Raw genomic sequence first — 26,492 nt, forward strand, 5'->3', positions numbered from 1 at the left:
TGTTCCTATGTTCCTAAAGGTTGTCGGTCTATTCTGTCATTTATGGAATGCTGCAACTGCAGGAGAATATACAGACTACAAGAAATGGTACATGCAGTTTTTTTGGATAAGCTGCAAATCAGCCACACTTTATCCCAATTCAAATTGTTTACTCTTTAGTGCAAAACGATTTGTGTTAATGGTTGTTCTAAATCTGATGGTTGTAATGTGATAACATACAAATAAATGGAACTAGAAAACTTTGTGTCTAATTTGTTTTTCACTTTTAATTCTCTTAACAGTCATGAATTTTGACATGACCGAAATATTTTGATTAGTTTTTGTAGTTTTCCCTACAGCTGTTGCATGGTATTTTTTCAAAAACCTTTTACTTACTTTTGACATATAGCTGTAAAAGAACTTAGTGGCATAACACAGTGTTAGCCGCATATAACATGTATAGTAGGGTAAATTAAAATTCTGACATTTATATTTTCAGTAAGCTAGGAAACTATTTGTTTTTTAAAAGTTGAAACTATTTTTGGATTAGCACAATTTGCACAGACTGTAACCAAATTAGGGAGGGACTTTTGCATGGGATTACTAAACGCCCTTAACTTTCATAGGAACTTTTTGTTTTTAATGTTAATGATTTAATATCATGACTTTAACCACCATTAGCATCTGGTTTGCCATGCAATGGTTAGTGTAAGATACTGGCAGGTTTTGCTTATCTGCTCATCCAGGTGGTTTTAATTAGTGACACTAACACAATGAAATAGTAATTGTCTGCTAAGCTCGAGCTTTGAGGCCCCCGGTATTAGTCAAGTATATTACAGTCTGGTTCAAACTTTGTTTTGGGAATGGGTGCATCTCTTTAGTTGCTCCCTCAAACTAACACCAAAACAAACTGATTATTGGTTAATCATTTACTTGCTGTTTGTGAGATCTTGCTGTGCACAAAATGGCTGTCGTGTTTTCCTCCACGAGGGACTGTACTTCAAAAAGTATAATTTGTTGGCTGTTAGGTACTTAAGAATTTTGTGAAGATGTGAAAGGCACTTATGTAGATGCAAGATTTTTTTCCCCTTCTATAATAGTTTGAATTGCAATAGGTCACATTTATATTTTAATCACTTTTTTTTGACTGCTTATCCTGAGAAATAATTGTATTAGAGTTACAGTACTTTTGGGTGGGTAGGATGTTAAGACAGACTGGATAACAATTACATTTGAAGTTTGACTAAGACACCGTAAAATACATTTTAAGAAAAGGTAGATTAACACAAAACTGAAAAAAGATTACATGTATTTTGGTTCTCTTTACATTAGTGTATTGTACAATTTATTCAATTTGGCGCATTATGAAGAAACAATTTAACAAATTACAAATGCATTATTTGCAAAATAACAGCTTAGAAACCTGATGGTGCCAAGCCTGTTTTTCAGGCACAAATGGCACCTGAGCATATGTATCCTGCCCATCGTGCTTATTAAGCACTACAAGTCCAACACCCATCATATTGATACAGGCAGAAAAAGGGCCCATACCTGAAATCAGTTGGGCTGTTTTCATATGCAAGTAGGACATAGGAAATAGGAGCAGGAGTAGGCATTCGGCCCCTCGAGCCTGCTCTGCCATTCAGCTAGATCATGGCTCACCTTCAACCTCAAAGCCATTTTCCCACACTATCCCCATATCCCTTGATATCTTTAATATCTAGAAATCTTATCGATCTCTGCCTTTTAATATACTCAATATATTGTACAATGTAATATTCTCTCGGGTAGAGAAGTCCAAAGACTCACCCTAATGACAGACTGAGGCCTCTGTTACAAAATTGGGCTGCCCTGAATTCAGGTAGCACCAGGCTGGCTGCATTCTGGAAAACCAGATCTACGTGCAGCCTTACCAGTGGTCTTTTAAAGGTAAGCTTTCAAAATATGCTTACTTGAATGTGGAGCTGAGAGGTGCATGACTGACCCTGACTGCGCTGCTGTGCTGAAGACAGTTGCTGATTGCTGCTCTCCCTTTCCAGATTGTCTTCCCCCTTTCTCCCATGGCTGCCCTGCTGCTTTGGATAGTATTTTAAGGTGTTCCTCTGATTTTTCTCCTCTTGCCTCCTGTCTTGAAGGTATTGACCCTTGCTGTTCCACCAGTCTCTAGTCCCTCATCGAGGTGACCAGTTTTCAGCTTAGCCTGGCTGGCTAGCTTTTCCATGAAAAGCAGGAGGCGCTCAGGATATATCAGGGACTGGATGCATCTAAAAGGTCACAGATGAACCAGATTAGATCTATGTAGCTGTGCACATATCTGTACTGTTCAGCATGGGTGAATAGTGAAGGAGTGAGAATCTCGACCTAACATTTATCTTAGCCCAAGACAATAAAACTATTTGTAGCACTCTGGCTACCATCCTGGCCAAGATCAACTAATTAGCAACAAAGCTGAGACCTACTGCTCTGCGTAGCTCTGTGTTAATTTGGGCACTGAGCTTCTCAGTTGTGCCACTGGAGAGCTCTGATTAATTCCATTTGACTTGATTTAGATGCCCATTTCTTCATTTAAGAGCAATATTCGCAGCATTATCTGTTAGCTCATCTCCATAAGCTATTAGATTAGATTAGAGATACAGCACTGAAACAGGCCCTTCGGCCCACCGAGTCTGTGCCGAACATCAACCACCCATTTATACTAATCCTACACTAATCCCATATTCCTACCAAACATCCCCACCTGTCCCTATATTTCCCTACCACCTACCTATACTAGTGACAATTTATAATGGCCAATTTACCTATCAACCTGCAAGTCTTTTGGCTTGTGGGAGGAAACTGGAGCACCCGGAGAAAACCCACGCAGACACAGGGAGAACTTGCAAACTCCACACAGGCAGTACCCGGAATCGAACCCAGGTCCCTGGAGCTGTGAGGCTGTGGTGCTAACCACTGCGCCATTGTGGCTTTAAAAATGGATGAAGCAAACTGCTATGCAAGTGTCAAGTTTATTTTTAATAACTAGTTTCAAATAACCAAGTGTTAATTTCTATTTTAATTTTCAGAAGCATCTTTGTTTCTGACCAAATCTGAATGTCTGGGTTTCAGATTCAGTGTTTACTATACATTTAGGTTAGTTCAAAATCATATCAAAGCCTCATTCGAATCATTTCTGTCATAACTATTGGAACTAAATTAGCAGTATAATCCGTACCCTGTTTAAGATTAATCTTAGCCATCTTTCAGGTAGCATAATGTCAAGAGGTTTTGATCACAGTGAGACTTGCCTAATAGTTGTCCTGGCACACTGAGTCTACCAAAATTCCTTTTTCCTATTCTAATTAACAGGAATTTTCAGTGATAGAATGTTTGGAACTAGCAGAAAGGCATTCATGTTATCCAGCTCGTCCTGCAATTTTTACATCAACTTGCTGGACTTGCACATATTCCCTTCTGTAATTGGGCTAACGCTGTATCCTATTTTTTTCCTACCTAATAGGAAGTCTATCCATTTCCTCTTTTGTGAATACATCATTGGAATCATTATTCACTGTTCTGGGATGGAGGGTGGGGGTTCTGGCTGTTAAGAATCGACATTCGTGTTTTAGATAGTGGCTGTTTTAACTGCCTTTGTTCTGTTTAAAAATTTTCTTTTGTGTTTTTTAAAAAACTAAAATGGCATACTGTTATTCTAATGGCCTAATCCATAGTTTGGTAGGATGTGAGTCTGCTTTCACAGTTTCCCAAACAGCAAGTTTCAATGTTTGTTGTGCCGGAGGGAGAAATAAAACACTAATGGTTCCCCACAGAGAGGAGGAAGAACCAAAAGCACTCATATTCTTGCTGGCATCGTGACATTGGCAGGTGCTTAGGAGCAGATTGCCTGCTAATCATCACTTTGAACAGTGAATGTTGCAGGATGACCTGTGAAAATGCAGAACAACTTGACAAAACAATGAATTGTTTCATTCTCCTCTCAATGCACAAAAAGTCATTTTCTGAGGAGAAATTATTAAATTCTCTGAACTCCTTTGTCAAGCAATGACTGTGAACGATTGTTGCCATTCTGTGAATCTTTTCCACTGCTTCCATATGTTTTTTAAAAAATTGAACAAGCATAATATGCATTGATTCATTTCAGGGATGTTACATGCTCTACCTTTTGTTCGTTTTCGCGAAAGTTTACAAATTAGGATTTCGCTTTGTATGTTGTAACTAAATCCTAAAATAAATTGCAAGTCCAGCCAAAAGATATAAAACTGTTTTCACAGTATTGGTGTCCATAATGGTGCAAAATAATAGGCATCACATTGTGTCATATTGTTATTTGTCTTGCTGTGTGGTGTAGTATTGCAAGAAATGTTACAAGTTACAGGCAGTCTGCTGAACACAGAAACATTTTATTAGGTAATCATTGATCAACATCCAGAGAGCAAGTTGCAATCAGCCAGAAAAAATATTTGGTGACTAGTTTCTTGTGTTGTAAATGTTGCACTGTTAATCTGACTCAGATGAATGCATATAAATACTATGATGAGTATAATCAGAGTTTCTTGCATATAATGTGTTTTCATGTTTTTAGCTTGGGATGAAATTTTACAGGTTGTCTTGGGCTGACGAGAGATCCAGGACCAAGTTATGAGATAGTTTTGTGGCTAAGTGAAGTAGTTGTGTCGAAGAAGGGATATGTTGCTAAGTATCCTTCAGACGGGTTGGTGTCAGCCTTATGGCTGCATGCCTCTGAGCTTGCATAAAGTAGTATGTTAGTGTAAGGAAGGAGATGTACCGGTTGATCGTACCTTCTTCATCAAGAAAATCCTCATTGATTGCTGTGGATTTCATGTTATGGACATCTTCTGCCTGAAGGTGTTCAAGGTGAAGGGAAACCAGGCGCCGCTCTCGATCCTCACAGTGGAGCCACTCTTCACGCTGCCGTCACAACGTGACCGGGTGGTAACAATTCACCCCCATGTTCCTGTCGTGGATGTACTCGCCTTCCTCGCCAGGTACGTCGGGGTGGCCGACAGCAGCACTGATATCAATGACCCATTTGGGATTTGGACCAGCAAGCGGCAGGTCAAGGTGACCTTTGAAGGTCGATGCCAACGGAGCCATCATCCATCCTCCCTCCAGCTTCGCTATCGGGGGGAAGTTGAGGCTTCTTGGTTTACGCAGGGCAACCCAGAGTTTGTCGCACCTGTGGCAAATCTGGTCACGTGGCAGATAACTGCAGCACAGTCGTATACAAGAAGGAAGGCCATCAGACCAAGGACTGTAAGCAGAGTAAGTGCTGCAACCTATGTGGTGAGGCAGGCCACCTCTACAGAACCTGCCCCAAACGCTACCTCAGTTATGCTGAGGCGGCAAGGTCCAAGGAAAGGCAGGGAGAAGGAACAATGAATGCGTCTGGTGCTGGGAAGGAGACAAGCAACCCTTTCCGCAGCGAGGAAAGTCTACCTGAGAAGGAGAAGAAAGGGGAGGCAGCTGAAACCAGCGACCCAACACCTACCCTGTGCCCGGAAAACCCCCCCCCCCCCCCCCCACACAGACAAAATCAATGGAGGAGGAGGCAGCAGATGGACAAACAGGCCAGTGGCAAGTGGGACAAAGGAAAACCACAAAGAAAAAAACCTCCAAAAACAGAACAGGCCACCACCCAAACCAGTGGCAAGAGGAGGCTACCGTCTGAGACAGACTACAGCAGCTCCTCTTCACTGGACAAGGAAGGGCCGGAACGACGGCACCTGCAAAAGAAGCGGCAGAACTCAAAGGAGCTGGAAAATAAAGCCCCCCAACCCCCGGGCACTGGAAGCTGTGATGGGCCCACCGCGCCCCAAACCCAAGGCGCCAAACCTAGCGATGTGCCCAGCACATCCCAGCGCCGGGACACTGAACAAAGAAGCGTCAGGCGCACTCCAGCTCCGGGAAGCGGGAGCAGTGATGTATTTGAGGAGGAACAGAGGGAAAAGATACCAACAGCAGAAGACAGCCCAATCCTTGCTGCCTGCAAGACCACCCCCCCCCCCATGTCACCCCAGCAGAACAAAGACTGCATGAGAAACCAGGAGGAGTTTCTGAGCCCAATGAACGTGCAACAGTTTATGTACACTTATGGGTATGCAGGAACATACCGAAGGACTGGGGCTAGCAAGGACAAATGGCATGGGAAGCAACAACCAACTAAAAAATGGGTATAAAGATTGCTTCAATTAATGTGCGTAGCATTAAATCCACTACGCGATGTGTTTCAACCTTGGACTACCTCGCCAAGGTCAAGGCCGACCTACTGTTTCTGCAGGAGTGTGGAATACCACACCTCAGCACCTGCAGGCAATGGTTATGATGGTGGGCCCACGGGCCATCGATCTGGTCAGGGGGAAATGATTCCCATTCCTCCGGCCCGGGTATTCTGCTGAGGGGAGGTAACTTTACCATCTCCGAAGTTAAGGAGGTGGTGGGCGGTCGCCTCCTTTAGCAGATGTAATGTACAACAATGCTCCGCTCCGGTTGATCAACGTGTACGCCCCAGTTCAATGCAGCGAGCGGCTGACCACCTTCCAGCTGCTCCCACTGCTGCTGGCGATGTCCAGGCCGGTCATTCTAGGGGGTGACTTCAACTGCATCATCGATGCAGCTGGACGATCTGGCAGCGACGACAGCAAACTGGACGCTACGTCCAGATTCCTAATGGAAACAGTAAAAGATGCCAAACTGCACAACTTCTTCAGCAAACCTGCAGATGGAGCGCAGCGTAGATACACCTGGTCAAGAGCGGATGGGTCGTTCCAGGATTGACTTCCTGTTTGTGTCCCGTGCTGTCTCGGTCAGATTCACCGACGTCAAGCTGGTGTTCTTCTCTGACCATTGCCTCTTACTGGCCGACTGTCACTTACAAGACGACCAGCCGGTTGGCAGGGGGACATGGAAGCTCAATGCTACACTGCTAACCCCAGAGAACGTTGAACTCAAAAGGGATTACAAAGGTTGGAGAACCGTGAAACCCCTCTTTGAGTCTCCAGTTCACTGGTGGGAGGCGATCAAGGAGAACATCAAGAGGTTCTTTATCCTCAAAGGTGTTCAGAGGGCGAGAGAGAGACCTGATCCAGAAAAAAATGCAAAATCTGCTCCGGTTCAGTCGATGGGGGTCGAGGTCAAGGAGGACCTCCATGAGGTGAAGAGCCAGTAGGCCTCACTCGTTGCCACGGACACCTCCCAGATCATCTTCCGGTCCAGAGTCCGCTCCGTCGAGCAGGATGAGACGTGCTCGCGTTACTTCCAAAAGGTGCACAGAGCTCTGTGATCAGCAGCCTGAAGGAAGAGGATGGCTCTATCGTCTGCAGTCCGACATACTTAGGATCAGCAAATCCTTTTATGCTGGGCTGTACGACATGAAGCCCACAGACAGCAGAGCCTCCCAGTCCTTCCTGTCATCTATCACTGAGGTCTTAGCATGAGGGAGAGACTGGACAAGGCGCTAACTCTGGACAAGCTGACAAAGGCGGTCAGGTCCTTTGAGACGAGTAAAACTCCCGCAAGTGATGGCTTACCAGTTGAATTGTATTCGGCCCTGTGGGACTGGGTCGGCCCAGAACTGCTGGAAGTATGAGAATTTGCTTCTGGCCTGCAGCATGTCAGAATCCATGAGGGAAGGCATCATCATCCTCATCTACAAGCGGGAGGGGGAGAGGGTAGAAATCAGAAATGGCAGCCCATCTCACTGCTTAATGTTGAATACAAGATTCTGTCCAAAGTCGTAGCCAGTCAAGTCAAGTGTGCTCTGGAGTTGGTGATTCACCCTGACCAGACCTGCACTGTACCCAGCCGGAAGATCTCTGATAGTCTCGCGCTACTCAGGGATACGATCGCCTATGTATGGGACAGGAGGGTAGACATCTACCTCATCAGCCTGGATCAGGGGAAGGCTTTTGACCGGATATCTCTCACCTACATGATGGACGTGCTTTCCAAAATGGGGTTTGGGGAGGGAATCTGCAATTGGATCAAACTGCTCTACACAAACATCAGTAGCGCAGTCTCAATCAATGGGTGAGAATCAGAAAGTTTCCCGATCCAATCTGGAGTCAGACAGGGCTATCCTCTCTCCCTTGTCGTGTTTGTTTGCTGTATTGAAGCCTTTGCTGAGTCTATTAGGAAGGATGCGGGCATAAGAGGGGTGACAGTCCCTGGCATTGGAGGCACTCAGGTCAAAACCTCCCTGTACATAGACGACGTCGACGTCTACTGCTCGGATCCGCTATCCGTTCGCAGACTGAGCATCTGCGACCAGCTCGAACTGGCCTCTGGAGCCAACGTTAACCACGCCAAGAGCGAGGCCATGTTCTTTGGGAACTGGGCTGACCGATCCTTTGTCCCCTTCACCGTCAGGTCAGATTACCTGAAGGTGCTGGGGATATGGGTCGGGGCGTGCACCAAAACCTGGAGGGAGCGAGTAGCCAGGGTGCACCATAAGCTGAGCATGTGGGAGCAGCGATCTCTTTCCATTGTGCGTAAGGACCTGGTCGTCAGGTGCGAGGCGCTCACGTTGCTGTACATGGCGCACGTCTGACCCATACCCCACTCCTGCATTGTGGCGGTCACCCGAGCCATTTTCCGCTTCATCTGGGGATCCAAAATGGACAGTATGTTCAAACCTCTGGATAAGGGTGGGAAAAAAGTATCCAACGTTGCCCTCGTCCTGATGACCACCTTCGTGTGCAGCTGTATCAAGCTGTGCGTAGCGCCCCAGTACGCAAACACCAAGTGTCACAACGTGCTGAGGTTCTATCCGTCCCCAGTGTTGCGAAGGGTGGGCCTGGTCACATTGCCATGGAACGCTCCATCCATTTGGACCGTGCCGTACCACCTACCCTTCGTGGAAAAGTTTCTGCGGAAAAACACCTTTGAGCACCAATCCATCAGGCAGTGGTCTGCACGGAATGTCCTCAAGGCCCTACGGGAAAAGATGATGGATCCTGTCTGATGGTTCCCCAAGCAGTCATTTGGCAGAATGCCTCATCACCAGAACTTTCAAACCAGCACCAAGATGTAGCTTGGCTGGTGGTAAGAGTCCTTCCCGTCAGATCCTTCCTGCACACCTGGAGTTTCGCCCCCTCCGCACACTGACCTCGAGGTGGCTGTGGTGGGCAAGAGAGTGTTGCCCACTTCCTTCTGGAATGTGTCTTTGCAAAGCAGGTGTGGAAAGAGATGCAGTGGTTTTTGTCGAGGTTCATCCCAAGCAGCTCTGTAACACTGGTCTGTGCTCTACGGGCTGTTCCCAGTGATGCACAGAGATAAACATCAGCTGCTGCTGGAAGACCATCGATTCGGTGAAGGACGCTCTTTGGTCTGCCCAAAACTTGCTGGTCTTCCAGTGCAAAGAGTTATCCATGACCGAGTGTTGCAGATGGGCACATTCCAAGGTCCAGGACTATATGCTGAGGGGTGCATTAAAGCTTGGGGCAGCCATGGCAAAGGCTCAATGGGGAAAGACCACTGTGTAAGGTTCCCCCACCAAAGTGATCTGAGGGGCTGTGTCCAGAAAATGGGGGTTTGCTGCAAAATGTACATGGCATGTAAAATGAAATAGAAGTGTTGTGAGGCAACTCACTCCTGTATTGAAGGAAACTGATCTCCTTTGCACTTTTGTATTGTCAACTTGGTGATTTTTTGAACCGTTCTGTAATGTATTTTTTTTTTAACAAATTTTTATGAATAAAGTATATTTTGGGAAAAAAAAGGTTATTAGTAGGTACATTGTATTGGGCATCTAGAACATCAAGGTATGGTGCAAGCTGCCATGTGTAGGTCCTCCCATTATGATGAAGGTATATGCCATATATTTTTTGGGCTTTGTGCCTACTAAGATTGGGTTGTAGAGAAATCAGCTTCTGAAGCTGTATCTCCACATCGCCAGCTAGTGAATTTGCCATCCAGCAGAATATGGTGTGTCTATCTGATTTCAAGAGGATGCTAGCACTGCATTCACATTTTATGATTGGTTATGTTGCTCATGAGAAACTTCTATCACTAGCTGTCCATCTATTCACTGGTCGAACCCAAACCTATCAATTGGTGTCCAGGTGGCACCAAGATAATAGGCCTGGTGATTGAAGTTCAATAGTAAGTCAATTGTTTTGTAGTGTTGGTAATTTGATACCTGAATCATGCAGGCAAGCCATATTTAGACTCTTGGGTGGTATGTAAAATCATAAGCCCATTTTTGTGTCTGGTTTTTACTGTAGGTCTGCTGTCTCACTGGTGCAATTCCTATGAGGCAGTGAGGGGGTTGTTTTCAATTCTTGTGGTCCTACAGAATTAATTGAGTCCAGTATCAATTTTGTGTTAATTGCTCAAGCATGACCATAATGGGGCACAGTACTCCACAATTGAATAACAAAGCAGGGCTAGTTGGTTGAAGTGTTTTGGGGATCAGCTATTTCCATTGGCCAGTTTCTGGAGTCCACAGTTCTGTTTGAGGGCAGTGTGATGGCCAAGAAATTGGGAGAATTTGCTGCTCTTTTTTTGAATAATGTCATGGGATCTTTAACATCTACCAGAACAGGTGCTTGGTCCAACATACCATCTGAAGACAGCACCTGAGAGTTCTTCAGTACCGCACAGAAGCCAGTCTTGGTTGTGCGCTGAAATCCTGGAGGGGGACTTGAATTTTCAGTTGTAGGGGTGTGTTTCCAAACTGTGCTCTGCTAACCTTTGAACTCTGTTCGAAAAGTAATCATGTCCTGTCCAATTCAACATTAACAGTTGGATTTGATTCGTTTCTGACACTTCTGCATTTGATGCTGTTGAATTGTTTCCTTTATAATGTTGATCATTAAGGTAATAAGGATGTATTTGAAAGGATTATAAATCACGGAATGGAATAATCAGTATTTTCAGGTTTTCCAGGTGTATCTCAGTGCCTAATTTACAGATGTATCAAACACATTGAATATTGCTTCTAAATACATTTAATTTGCCTTGGCTGCATTACATCTAGTTTTGGTACTACTTGAACGTGCAGGTACTCCAGCATTTTACTGAGCATTTCAGTGGTGAAGGTAGATGTATTACTCAGCTATAAAGCTTCTAGGTTCAGGATGCAATCGGTAGTTTCTAAAACAAAACCATGTGAAATTTGTGTTCTGAAGTACCATTTGCTTCACTAATTAGAGATACAGCACTGAAACAGGCCCTTCGGCCCACCGAGTCTGTGCCGAACATCAACCACCCATTTATACTAATCCTACACTAATCCCATATTCCTACCAAATATCCCCACCTGTCCCTATATTTCCCTACCACCTACCTATACTAGTGACAATTTATAATGGCCAATTTACCTATCAACCTGCAAGTCTTTTGGCTTGTGGGAGGAAACTGGAGCACCCGGAGAAAACCCACACAGACACAGGGAGAACTTGCAAACTCCACACAGGCAGTACCCGGAATCGAACCCAGGTCCCTGGAGCTGTGAGGCTGCGGTGCTAACCACTGCGCCACTGTGCCATCCTTGGTCTGTGCCATGAACACCCGTGTAATGTCAATGTGCCATCAAGAAGAACCCTTACATTAGTAAAAGACCTGGAGTCTGCTGCTTTCCTGTAGTTTTGGCTAGGAAAAGGTTTGCTGCATAAATGGATATAAGACCAGAAATAGATGAGGAGGGAAGGGAAGTAGAGTTAAAACACTAGAGAAACTTACTTAAAACATTTGTTTTGCAACTGCTATTGTAACTAAGTAACTTCCTTTTGTGGTACTTGTTCTCCTCTTGCCTTGGAGTGATACAGTGCAATACTGAGGTGTTATCTTTCAGATCAGACGTTAAACTGAACCTCCATCTGCACACTCATTTATTAAATGGCACAGGGTAGAACACACTGACATAGTATACAATAATCCTGAGAACTAGTTGTGCATCTGTCAATTAATTTACAAAAATGGCTTTGTGATCATATAGTAGTAATAGCGTATGCTGCTGGTTAAAGAAAGCAATGTTTCCCTAACACTGTTTTCTGATTCTGGTGCCCTTTTCCAAAAGGGCAAGGAACGTACAGTAACTTGTTTGACACCTACCACCAGGCTGCCCAGTACCTGAGCATGTTGATGTAATACAAGGTCCTATAATGTTGGTCAGAGTGTTTACTCTGCTGAAAAAAATGGCTAAAGTCACAGCAGCACAAACTTCTGTACAGCTAATGCAGTTGTTTTCCTGAAGCTATTTCAAGGATTTTTAATACAACTCTTTTGGATGCTGAAAACCTCAGGGACTAATTCAGTTTACTAGGACTGAGCCTGATTGTGCTGTGGAACATCATTTATCTTGATGGCTGAGCTATGTGGCTCCTTCACCATGGCAGTTGATGTATTTACTCATTATAGGGCATTGCATTAGGTAACGACAATGTCCTCTGCTGACATGCTATCTGCTTCCTGGGAATGCCAAATGCTAGCACAAGATGCCAATAGTGGAAAAATATTCTGTTCCCCAAGTGCATCATTCTTTGCCTCTAAGAATGTTAATTTTAAAGATACTGGCAGTGTAATTATCATCTTGGGATCATTATTTTAGATGTGGGTGAGTTCAGTAAACTTCAGCTGCATGCCCAGGCTGACCCTGTCCAACCTAGCAGTCTCTCTGCTCCCTATTTGGATACTCATTTAAGCAACACAGAACAAGAAGTTCTTAAGTTTGATCTTCACGTGCTGTTAGCTGATATCAGCTGGCAAAGCTGCAGCCATGATGTTAATAACATCTATAGCACTGGGTTAGAGAAAAGAAAATCATGAAGTACCATCTGATCACTATCCAGCAACCTCTGCTGTGACACCTTCCACAGCTAAACAGCATCAATGCATGCTGTCAAAGCCAACGTTTTCAGTTGGATGTGGTACCAGAGGGCAACCAGTGCTCAAGGGAACTGAAGGTCCCACGGAATCAATGGCTATCTGCTCCTTGCAGTGCTGTTGTGTACCTCCTGCTGTACTGCTGTCTCATAGTTCAGTCATGCACAAATTAACTAAGTATAAAATGCAATCACAGAATCGTTACAATGCAGGAGGAGGCCATTCGGCCCATCGTGTCCACACTCGCTCTCTAAAAGAGCAATTCCCTCCATTCCATTCCGCCGCCTTCTCCCCGTGACCCTGCACATTCTTCCTTTTCATATAACTGTCTAATTCCCTTTTGAATACTCCAATTGAACCTGCCTCCACCACACACTCAGGTAGCTTATTCCAGACTTTAACCACTCACTGCGTGAAAAAGTTTTTCCTCATGTCACTTTTGCTTTTCTTAGCAATGTTACAACTGAGGCGGGAGCAACACAGTCAATTCAGTCCCGGCACTCCACAGGTTGCAGCATATTAAAGTTTTCCCAGTCAATGGAAAAACAGCCAAATTAAGCACTCTAGTAACCCCCAGAATAAAACAGAGCAAACCAGGTATCTTTAGACAACAAATTAACTATTTATTAAAATTAAATCTTATACGCTATTAAGATAAACCTATGTCTAAAGACCTTATAATTATTTTAATCTAACTCCCCCATTCTCTCTCTCACTCTCAAAAATCATGGTTAGCTGGTTTCTTTTTTTTTAAAAAACGTTTTTTAAAAATTAGCTGTTTCTTAAGAATAAATAAGTCAGTCTTTGTGGGTTATGTTCCTAATGGGTGAGGTATTCTAATGTGAAAATAATCAAATGCTACTCGAAGTCTTCACGCGGATTTGATGAAATACTCTGTTCTTGATGGGCATTCAAAACACCGAGCACAGACTCGGTGGGCCGAAGGGCCTGTTTCAGTGCTGTATCTCTAAACTAAACACTTCGGCTGCAGCAGGCATCAAACAGCTCTTTCAATGATGAGCACAGCAATAGGTCAACTTGAATTTTAAACCCAACAGTGTCTCAGTTGAAACTTTACTTCAAATTCCAGCAAACAATCAGTCAAGAGAGATTCAATCTTGCAGCAAATACCTCCTGGGTTGGAAGTAAAGAAAAGGAGTTTGGTTACCTTCAGCGATACAAATGGTCTCCTCAAAAAAAAAGGCTTTTTTCTTTAGGCAATTTACTTGGCCTGTAGCTCCTTGTAGAATTTCTGCTGAGAGAGAATAGACAGCTCTTTCCTTCAGCACGCTTCCTGGTAAGTCTCTCAAAACAAAACTGGTTATGACTGGTTTTTGCCAGTTTTACACACAGTCAAATCGAAACATTATACCATGTGACCTCTCTCCTACTGTAGCCTTGGCTAACAAGTGTAGGTGGCACACTGCCTCAGAAATCCAGAACTTTCCTCGTCTTAAAGGCACACTGTTTTAATCCGAGGAGAAAAATAAATACGATTCCATGATGCCAAATACTTTAAACCTGTGCCTGCTTGTTCTCGATCCTTTCATGAGTGGGAACAGTTTCTTTCTATCTACTCTGTCCAGACCTCTCATGATTTTGAATACCTCTATCAAATCACCTCTCGGCCTTCTCTTCTCCAAGGAAAGCATTCCTAACTTCTCCAGTCTATCTTCATAACTGAAATTCCTCATCCCTGGAACCATTCTCATGAATCTTTTCTATACTCCCTCCAATACCCTCACGTCTTTCCTAAAGTTCGGCGCCCAGAACTAGATGTAATACTCCAGCTGAGGCCGATCTAGTGTCTTATATAAGTTCAGCATAACTTTCTTGCTGTTGTACTCTATGCCCCTATTAATAAAGCTCAGGATACTGTATGCATTATTAACCGCTCTCTCAACCCGTCCTGCCACCTTCAATGACGTATGCACATATACACCTAGGTCCCTCTGCTCCTCCACCCCCTTTAGAATTGTACCCTTTATTCTACATTGTCTCTCCATATTCTTCCTACCAAAATGAATCATTTCACATTTCTCTGCATTGAACTTCATCTGCCTCCTGTCTGCCCATTCCACCAACTTGTCTATGTCCTTTTGAAGTTCTACACTATCCTCGTCACAGTTTCCAAGTTTTGTATTATCTGCCAATTTTGAAATTGTATTTGAAATTAGCCCTGCACGCCAAGGTCTAGGTCATTAATATACTTCAGGAAAAGCAAGGGTCCCAACACTGATCCCTGGGGAATCCCACTACAAACCTTCTTCCAGCCCGAAAAACATCCATTGACCACTACTCTTTGTTTCCTGTCACTCAGCCATTTTCGTATCCATGTTGCTACCATCTCTTTTATTTCATGAGGTCTGTTGTGTGGCACTGTATCAAATGCCTTTTGAAAGTCCATGTACACCACATCAACATCATTGCCCTCCTCAACCCTCTGTTACCTCTTCAAAAAAAACTCCAACTTAGTTAAACATGATTTTCCCTTGAGATATCCATGCTGGCTTTCCTTAATTAACTTGCATTTGTCCATGTGACTATTGATTTTGTCCTGAATTATTTTTTCTAGAAGTTTTCCCGCCACCAAAGTTAAACCAACTGGCCTGTAGTTGCTGGGCTTATCTTTACATCCTTTTTTTGAACAAGGGTGTAGCATTTGCAATTCTCCATTCCTCTACCACTACCCCCGAGTCTAAGGAAGACTGAAAAATTATGGCCAGTCCCTCTGTGATTTCCACCCTCGCTTGCTTCAGTATCCTTGGATGCATCTCATCTGGTCCTGGTGACTTATCCATTTCAAGTACAGATAGCCTATTTAATACTTCCACTTTATCAATTTTAAAACCCTCTAGTGTCTGACTTACCTCCTCTTTCAACATTGTCTGGGTAAAGACAGATGCAAAGTATTCATTTAATACGTCATCTAGGCCCTCTGCCTCCATGTGTAAATCCCCTTTCTGATCCCTAATCGGCTTCACTCCTCCTTTTATCACCTTTTAACTATTTATATGCCTATAGAAAACTTTGGGATTTCCTTTAATGCTAGCTGCCAGTCTCTTTTCATGTTCTCTCTTTCTCTTATTTGCTTTTTCACTACCCCTCTGGACCTTCTGTGTTCAACCTGGTTCTCAATAGTATTTTGTACCTGGCATTTGTCATAAGCACACTTTTTTTCTTCTTTATCTTAATCTCTACCTTTTTTGTCATCCAGGGAGCTCTGGATTTGTTTACCTTACTTTTCCCCTTTGAGGGAACATACCTTGACAGTGCTCGAACTACCTCCTCTTTGAAGGTAGCCCATTGTTCATCTGTGTGTGTGTGTGTAAATTTGCCTTTCTAATGTACCCCCCATTGTTTGTAGTGTCAGAAGTTCAGAGTTGTATGACAATTTAGCTTACAATTTCATAAAAAATTGTTTGAATTGGGGATCCATTCACAGTGGCTTCAGAACTTCTAATGGTATAGTATTTGCATAGATTTTATACCTGTTTTTCATTTTACCTTTTCCTCACTAGTCTCATATGTTCACATCCCCCACAACCATCTGTCATTTGTCTGATGCCGCACATCATCTCATTTTAAAATCTTCATATTGTAACAGCTGATTAACGGCTATGAACAGGACAACTCTGCCCACTTCATCTATGAGAGTTTAAGTCTTGAGCTCTAGTTATAGCAGCTAGTCTTAGACTCACCAATCCTCTTGAATTGTCCTGGAGTCTCCCAGAAGTCAAGATTAACTTCTGGGACACTGAAAGCATTCCAGGAGAAATGCAACTCTTGCATGCTCTAAACTACATGACAGATTGGTTTCTGGAGCACACAGGATTTTGAGTTTTGTCGGCATCGATCTTTATTGACCGTTTTCTGTGAAGACTCGTGCAGAGAAATCAATGGCAGGAACATGGGGACTGAAGTTGGTGGCGGGAATTCGTGATGAAATCTTCCAAAATATGGTTCAATCAGAATTGGCAATGTTACTTGGCATAATTCGGAGCATGTAATGAGTGGTGTGGCTCACCATAGGATGAACTAATGTGTATTTTCCCAGTGGGGATGTGGTCACCAATAATTATCCAACACATGCTGTAGGAATATTTGTTTCTTCAATGCTTTGCTTGTGCAGTAAATTCTAGTTATCAAATCTCTGCTCTGCTGTACTTCTATTTGATGTCTTCACAGACTTTTGATCAAATTACATCTATGTTTTCAGTACAAATGAGTGCTATGAGACCTCCAATTAGATGGCAAATAAATATTGTTGTAACTGCCACAGTAGTATACACAAAATCATTCAGAGCAAGTTGTTTGATTCAGCTAAATCAGCTGTCTAAATGCTCATTTATAGTGAAGGAACTAATGTCAATTTTGGGCCTATATTAACCAACATTTTGCCATTGTTTTGTTACTATATATTCCTGCTTTCCAAACTGGTATTTACATAGGATTGACCCATCCCTGGGAAGGTATTGCATGGGTGCCGATGTAGGTGCCTGTGAACTTTTTTTATACACTTTCATGGGACGTGGATGTCACTGACAAGGCCAGCATTTGTTGTCCTTCCGTAATTGCCCTTGACAACTGAGTGGCTTGCTGGGCCATTTCAGAGGGCAGTTAAAAGTCAGCCACATTGCTGTGGGTCTAGAGTCACATGTAGGCTAGACCAGATTAGGGAAGGAAATCTGCTGTCCTTAAGGACAGTAGTGAACCAGATTGTCATAAAAACTAATCAGTAGTTTCATGGCACTCTTTCTGAGACTAGCTTTCAATTCCAGATTTTTAAAAATTAATTAATTTAATTTAAATTCCACCAGTTGCCGTGGTGGGATTTGAATCCATGTCCCCGGGGCATTAGCCAGGGCATCTGGATTACTAGTCCAGTGACATTACCACTATGCCACTGTCTCACCGCTAAATGCACCCAGCCTGAGTAGGTTTCAAGCCAGTGTTGGTGCAGGTGTATGTGGACTCAGACCCTGAATTCTTGTTTGTCATAAATCTACAGTATAAATTATAAATACAGGATCCCCAAGGACACATAATACAGCGAGCTCGCCATTGGTATCAGACCCACCGGCCGTCCATGTCTCAGCTTTAAAGACGTCTGCAAACGCGACATGAAGTCCTGTGACATCGATCACAAGTCGTGGGAGTCAGTTGCCAGCGATCGCCAGAGCTGGCGGGCAGCCATAAAGGCGGGGCTAAAGTGTGGCGAGTCGAAGAGACTTAGTAGTTGGCAGGAAAAATGACTGAAGCGCAAGGGGAGAGCCAACTGCGAAACAGCCCTGAGAACCAATTTTATCTGCAGCACCTGTGGAAGGGTCTGTCACTCTAGTATTGGCCTTTATAGCCACTCCAGGTGTTGCTCCACAAACCACTGACCACCTGAAGGCACTTACCCATTGTCTCCCGAGACAAGGAGGCCAAAGAAGAAGAAGAAATTTAAGCAGTCCAAATATAATGTGCCTGGATTATGCTCCTCTGTCTCAGTAGCAGGACCATGTAATTGCTGTTTCAGTTAACCTTTTTACATTCAGAGGGTGAGATCACTCCTGCTTCATTTGAGTATACCATTCCAAAAAAACCCCAGGTCTTGACCATTTTACCCATCTGACAGAATCTAAAGTATGCTGGCTTGTGAAGGATAGTGTAGTGTTGACACAAGTGTAGGTTGCTGGAAAGTAAGGTGATATAATGACATCTATTAAAATGATCAGACTAAATTGTAAAATTTTGTAATCCTTGAAATTCAGTTGAGAACATTCTGCAGCACTGATACCTTTGTGAGAGAAGATGTGAGAGATGGAGAGCCTTGAAATTGGTGCAGAGGAGTTTTACCAGAATTATACCAGGGATGAAGAACTCCAGTTATGTGGAGAGACTAGAGAAGATGGAATTATTGTCCTTGGATGAGAGAAGATCAAAGATTTAGTAGAGCTCTTCAGAATTATGGTGGATTTTAATAGAATAAATGAAGAGAAATAGTGTCCGCTCGCAGATGGGTCGGTAACGCGAGGAGACAAATTTAAGATAATTGGTAAAAGAACTGTAGGGAAGATGAGAATTATTTTTATGTATAGAATTATGATTGGGAATAGGCTGCCTGAAAGGGTGGTGTAGCAGATCTAAAAGTAACTTTCAAAAAGGAATTGGTTATATACTTAAAAGGGAAAATTTGCAGTGATCTGGGGAAATAGAGGGTGGTAGTAATTCGATAGCTCCTTCCAAGATCTGGCCCAGATATGATGGGTTTAATGGCCTCCTTGTGTGCTGTAAGATTCTATGGTCGTGAATGGCCCTCACGTTTTATTTCTGGTACACAGTGCAGTCTAGAAATGGGCAGCAGGCTATTTTTAGGGTCACTGTATTAACTGACGCTATAAATTGCCTCTAGATTAATATTCATGTGGTTAATTTATACTCTATTAATGGGGAAAGGAACACAGCACAGGTCATGTAGAAATTAGATTGAAAATTCTGTTGACTGTAGCAAAATGTAACTGGAAATCCTTCAAACAGATGACAAAATCGTATTGGACAGGTCAACTGACTGTTGAAGATTTATTGTTGCTTTATATGTTGAAGTTACTTGAATAGTCCTGAGCACGATAGACCACATTGAAATTTTGCAGAGTATTTTTTTTTTTAGAAATACAGCACTGAAACAGGCCCTTCGGCCCACCGAGTCTGTGCCGACCATCAACCGCCCATTTATACTAATCCTACACTAATCCCATATTCCTACCACATCCCCACCTGTCCCTATATTTCCCTGCCACCTACCTATACTGGGGGCAATTTATAATGGCCAATTTACCTACCAACCTGCAAGTCTTTTGGCTTGTGGGAGGAAACCGGAGCACCCGGAGGAAACCCACGCAGACACAGGGAGAACTTGCAAACTCCACACAGGCAGTACCCAGAATTGAACCCGGGTCGCTGGAGCTGTGAGGCTGCGGTGCTAACCACTGCGCCACTGTGCCGCCCCATTTTAAATATGTGCATTTAGCCGTTAGTTGCTTTTCTGCAATTTAGCATAAATAGCAGTTGAAAAGAACTGGAAATAATAGTTACTTTTTAAATTAAACATATCTTTCCCTACATTTTGATAATACATGGATGTTTATTTAAAATATTATTGAATATCTGTATATCTCTGTGAAGGTTTTGGTTATTGGGTTCATCATTCTGAGAAGCGAGATCTCACTTCAGTTATGTTTACTACCCAAGATATATTCCATACCACATGCTGTATTCTGCAGTATAATCTGGTTATTTCCTCGATGCAAGTCATAGTCATGCTTCTACTTTCAGGTCCATGGTTTGTGCTTGCCTCTTCACTTAATAATTGTAAGAAGTTCCATCCTTATAGCAGCTTGATGGTACCAATCTGTGTCACCTTATGTCAGTGATAAATACTAAGAGTGCTTGTATTTATTTTCAAGCGGCTTGTGCATACAAAGGCAGTAATTGCATTCCACGGTTCTGATATAATTTGTGACCTCTTTGGAGGCCCTTGGTTCAGCTACTGCGTTGTTTCTTGCTGCTTGTCCATCTGTTATCCTGTGGGAAATTTTTATTGCTTTTAGGTTACCCTTTTAGATCTGTCAACTGGGTTTGCATGGTAGACTACAACATGTGTTCAGACAGCATTTTGGAGTAGTTCGATCCATGTTTTATACAGACACACGCACACTTATTGTGTAATATTTTTAAAAAGTATTAAATGTCTAATTATTTAGTGAGGCTTTGCTGACTGAAAGGAAATAGTTGAAGGAAATTTCTGTTCATGTCCTCCTTCCAGTTGAGGCATGCTTACTGAAATTGTGAAAACTCATGTATAGCAAGAATGTTTCTTGCATTTTAAGGGAACGAAAAAGTAACAACATGAGTATAACATGTCAATTGGAATGTTATATAGTGTTTGTGAAACCTGATGGATACTTTTGCAATCTAATCCTAAAAATCAATCAATGTATCGATCGTTTATCCTGTTATTAAATTGTCACTGATTTTACAAGGATCTTTCGAAAGAATGCCATTTCAGTGCTAAGATAGAAGGAAGCTTGTTGTGAATCTGTTTTGATTGTGTAGCCATTATTCCTATTGGATAAGGAAGTCGCGGGTTATGGGAGGCAGACAGGAAAGTGGAGTTGAGAGTACAATCAGATCAGCCATGATCTTAAAGAATGGTGGAGCAGGCTCGAAGGGCTGAATAGCTTACTCCTGTTCCTATGTTCCCATTTGTCCTGAGGAAATGAGCTTGGCTTCCTCTTCACTGAAATACTACAAAAAGTATAATCTAGCCTGTAATAAAAGCAAAATACTCCAGATGCAGGAACTCTCAGCAGGTCTGGCAGCATCTGTGGACAGAGAAGCAGAGTTAATGTTTCAGGTCAGTGACCCTTCTTCAGAACTGGCAAATATTAGGAATGTGAAAGGTTTTAAGCAAGTAAAGCGGGGGTGGGGCAAAAGGTAACAAAGAAGGTGCACATAGGACAAAGTCACAGAATAGCTGACCAGAAGGTCATGGAGCAAAGGCAAACAATATGTTACTGGTGTGTTGAAAGACAAAGCATTAGTATAGATAGGGTGTTAACAGACTGAAAATTGAACAGCTGCAAGTACAAACATGAAAAAAAAAACAGACACCTAGCTCTACCTCTCTCCACCTCTCTCGACCCCTCCACTGCCTGTGATTTATTAAGCTGCTTGTCCGGCAAGCAAAAAATTTCCTCTAGTCCAATATTGGGAAGACCAAAGCCATTTTCTTTGGCACCCACCAAAAACACTGTTCCCTAGGCACCAATTCCATCCCCTTCCCTAGCCACTGTCTGAGGCTGAAGCAAACTGTTCATAACTTCAGTGTCCTATTTGACACTGAGCTTAGCTTCTGACCCCGTACTCGCACCATCACTAAGACTTCCGTAATATCGCACGTCTTATGAGATCAGCCACATAAATACCGTGCAGGTCAAAGGCTGGTTATTATGCAGTGAGTAACTCACCACCTGACTTCCTTTCCACCATCTACAAGGCACAAATCAGGAGTGTGATAGAATACTCTCTATTTGCCTGGATGAGGGTGGCTCCAACAACATTCAAGAAGCTTGACAGCATCCAGGACAAAGCAGCCTACTTGCTTGGCGCCCCACTCACCATGTTAAACATTCACTCCCTCCACCAGCAGGGCACCGTGGCTGCTGTGTGTACCATCCGCAAGATGCAACTCACGAGGCTTCTTTGACAGTACTCTCCAAACCTGCGACCTCCACTAGCTAGAAGAGCAAGGGCAGCAGACGCAAGGGAACACCACCACCTACAAGTTCCTTCCAAGTCACACACACCATCCTGACTTGGAAATATATCGCGTGCTTTTATCTTCGCTAGGTCAAAATCCTGGAACTTCCTCCCTAACAGCGTCCTGGGCGTACCTACACCACACAGACTGCAGCAGTTGAAGGCGGCTCTCCACCACCATCTCGAGGGCAATTAGGGATGGGCATTAAATGCTGGCCTTAATGATGCTTGCATACCTTGAATGAACAGAAAAATAAAACTAGGGCTTGTGGGATTTGGGATAATTATATTACTTTGCATTGAGGGCTGGTTAAAGGATAGAAAATAGAAGGAATAAATGGGTAATTTTCTGGTTCGCAGACTGTAACTAGTTGGGTACTGCAAGGATCAGTGCTCAGGCCTCAGCTATTTACAGTTTTTATCAATGACTTACATGAGGGAACTGAATGCAATGTGTCCAAGCTTGCTGACTGTGCAAAGTTAGGTGGGAATATATGTTGTGAGGAGGGCACAAGGAGGCTGCAAAATAATTTAGACAGGTTGAGTGATTGGGTAAGAATGTGGCAGATGGAATATAATGTGAAGTATGAAGTTATCTACTTTGCTAGGAAAAATAAAAAAGCAGAATATTTTTTAAATGGTGAGAGACTGGGAAATGTTGGTATTCAGAGGTCCTTGTACATGAATCGCAGAAGGCAGACATGCAGGTAAACCAAGCAGTTAGAATAGCAAATACTCAATTAGCCTTCATTACAAAGGCTACCTTTACCTAAAGAAGGATATACTTGACTTGGAGAGAGTGCATAGCAGGTATCCTAGTCTGATATTCCTGGGTTAAGGGAATTTTCCTCTGAGGGGAGGTTGAATAGTTCTAAATTCTCTGAAGTTTAGAAGAAAGACAGGTGACCTCATTGAAACATAAAATTCTTGAGCTTGATGGGGTAGATGCTGGGAGCATGTATCCCCTGGCTGGGGAGTATAGAACTAGGGGATACAGCCGAGGAATAAGGAGTTGTCATTTTGGACTGAGATGAGAACTTTCTTCACTTAGAGGGTTGTGAATCTTTGTAATCTTCTACTTCAGAGAGCTACAGATGTTCAGTTGTTGAGCATATTCAAGACTAATTGATTTTTTTTTGAATACTAAGACAATAAAGGGATGGGGGTTAGTGGTTGAACTATGATCTTTATTGAATGGTGGAGCAGGCTTGAAGGGCACTATTGCCTATTCCTATTTCTTATGATCTTCTGTCTTCACTCTGCATCAGTCTGTTTGTTGCTGAAACCCTCATTCATGTCTTTGTTACCTCCAAACTCACCTGTTCAATGCTGTCATGACCAGCTTCCCATCCTGCACTCTCCATGCACTTGAGCTCATCCAAAATTCTGCTGCTTGTATCCTAACTTGTACCAAGTTCCATTTCTCTGTCACCCCTGTGCTCACTGACCTACATTGGCTCCCAATCGAGCAACCCCTCAAATTTAAAATTCTTATCCTTTGTGTTTAAATCCCTCCATGGCCTTTCCCTATCCTTATAACCACCTCCAGCCCCACAACTCTGAGAACAGTGTTCTTCTATTTCTGGCCTCTAGTGCAACCTAATTTCTTTTGCTCCAGCATTGGCGGGTGTGCCTTTCGCTGTCCAGGTCCCAGCTCTGGCATTCCTTCTCTAAACCACTAAGCCTCTGTCCTTTCTCATCTTTTTTAAGATACTCCTTAAAATGTAACTATTTGACCAAGCTTTTGATCACCTTTTCTACTATCACCTTAAGTTCCTCAGTATCACATTTGGTCTGATGTGCCAATGAAGTGCTTTGGGGTGTTTTTAACTATGTTAGAGGCACGATATAAATGCAATTTGTTGCTTAGTTTTGTGGCTTCCAGACTTACATTGAGGTGGTAATGTTAATCATCGCCAAAAAGGATTATTAACTCATCGGTTAAACTTCGGTATAGGGCCTTCTGTACGCTGAAGGAAACCCTGGAATTTCTACCCTCATTATAAAACCATTTTTTTCTGAAGTGAACTAATTTATGGTGGAATGGGCTAAACTTTGGAATTGAGAGAGAAAAAGAGAGAATCTAACCATTCCTCCACACCCCGCCCCGATGCACAAAGGCTGAATCACCGACCATCAACATCCTGGGGGTTACCATTGACCAGAAACACACATACTCAACGTACACAAAAGCAGGCCAGAGCCTGGGAATTCTGCAGTGAGTAATTCACCTCCTGGCGCCCCCCAAAAGCCTGTCCACAATCTACAAGGCACAAGTCAGGACTGTGATGGAATATTGTCTTCTTGCCTGGATGGGTGCAGCTCCAACACACTGAAGAAGCTCGACACCATTCCAAGACAAAGCAACCCACTTGATCACCTTATTCACCATCTTAAACATTCCCTCCACTACTGGCGCACATTGGCAGCAGTGTGTACCATTTACAAGGTGCACTGCAGCAACCCGCCAAGCCTCCTTTGACAGCACCTACCAATCTCGTGACTTCTACCACCTAGAAGGACAAGGGAAGAAGTCGCATGGGAATGCTGCCACCTGCAAGTTCCCCCTCCAAGCCACACACCATCCTGACCTGGAATATATCACCGATCCTTCATTGTCACTGGGTCAAAACTTGAAACTCCCATCCTAACACCACTGTGGGTGTACTTGCACCACGTGGACTGCAGCATTTCAAGAAGACGGCCTACCACCATCATCTTGAGGGCAGTTAGGGATGGGCAACAAATGATGGATTTGCTAGTGATGTCCACATTCCATGAAAGAATTTTTGAAAAAAATCTGCATTTCCACAGAGGCATTGAGCTCTGTTCCTATGATATTACTTTTAGAAGCATGCCCCGATAGTTGCGCGATATATACCTTATTAAAGGTTGGCATTTTTTTTTCCTATGTGGATAAAGATTGCTTTATGCTCGTGGAAAGGTAATTTAAGAGCCTTAGCAATACGGTTCATACTACAAAATAATACTGCAAATGCTGGAAATCTGAAATAAAAACAGAAAATGCTGAAAATATTCTGGTCAGGCAGCATCTGTGGTGCGAGGGGGGGGAAAACTTAACATTTCAGGTTGATGACCTGTCATCATAACTGGAAAAAATTAGATGGTAACCAGTTTTAAGCAAGGAGAGGGGAGGAAAGAACAAAAAGGAAGGTCTGTGAATAGGGTGGAAGGCAGGAGAGATTAAATGACAAGGGGATGATGTTGCAAGGCAAAAGAGGATGATAATGGAACAAGTAAAGAAACAAAAGATAGGTTTAGAGTTGTAAATGGCAATAGTAGAACCATGGGAGAAGTGGCTATGACTTGAAATTTTTGAACTTTATTGAGTAAAATGTCCAATTGAAAGATAAGATACTGTTGGTTGAGCTTCCATTGAGTTTCATTGGAACTTTGTAGGAGACCAAGGATGCAGAAGTCAGAATAGGAGTGCAGCAGAGAATTGAAATGACAGCCAACTGAAAGCTCAGGGTCATGCTTGCAGACTGACCTGAGTTATTCCCGAAAGCAATCACCCAATCTATGTTTGGTCTCCCTAATGTAGTGGAGAGCACATTGTGATTGCTTTGCGAACACCTGAATGGAACACCTCCATTCAGTCCGCCAGTGTGACCCTGAGTTTCTGGTTATTGAAGCAAAAATTTAAATTTATTATCATTACACATTGTTACTCTGTTCCAAAACATGTTGGGTGTAGTTATAGTTTCCATTTAAATTTAAAACATATTTGAGACTGCTTGATTTTTTTTTAATCCATCTTACCTGTAGACAACTGCTTGGTCTTGTCCACTTTTCTTCTTGGGGGGGGTGGGTTGGAAATTGCTAATTTATGTAGGTAAGTGCTTGTTGCTCTTGTCAGGCAAATCACACCTACCAAGACTGAGGCATACGTTGTTTCACCACATGAACATTAAAACTTTAAAAATTGCAATCTCTGACTGGAAGGACATTTGCATAGTACCAGACAATGTGGAAACAAAGGGAGCCAATCCTTGTTCCTCCAATACACAGACGTGGTCAGACCAGTTTTAGTCACATGGCTAACTGGCTGTGATAGAGAAATTTGAACCTCCAACCAAGGATGTGAAGAGACTGTTCCATTATAAGGAACTAGTCACATGACTAACCTGGGAGTTTTTTTGAATTTGAACTCCCATCAAAGGGATTTGAACTCTGACAAAGCCGTATGCTGATGGAGTAAAGACCTCTCCTGGAACTGAGAACATCTCCTCTCCTGTCTGTCTGCCTGCCTTCATCTCTTCCTATGGAACTGAATCTTGTGAGAACACATGAAACTCCGAGAGAAGGTTTTGTCACATAAACAAAGTTTTAAGAATACTGGGCCC

General features: G+C 43.0%; 1 protein-coding gene across 6 annotated transcripts in view; it reads left to right on the forward strand.

The window, feature by feature from the left end:
* git1 (G protein-coupled receptor kinase interacting ArfGAP 1) overlaps positions 1 to 26,492 on the forward strand; it is a 216,182-nt gene that overhangs the window by 27,656 nt on the left and 162,034 nt on the right. The gene's annotated exons all lie outside the window — the stretch shown is intronic.

This window comes from Heterodontus francisci, chromosome 30, assembly GCF_036365525.1.
Source record: "Heterodontus francisci isolate sHetFra1 chromosome 30, sHetFra1.hap1, whole genome shotgun sequence".
Classification (NCBI taxonomy): Eukaryota; Metazoa; Chordata; class Chondrichthyes; order Heterodontiformes; family Heterodontidae; genus Heterodontus; species Heterodontus francisci.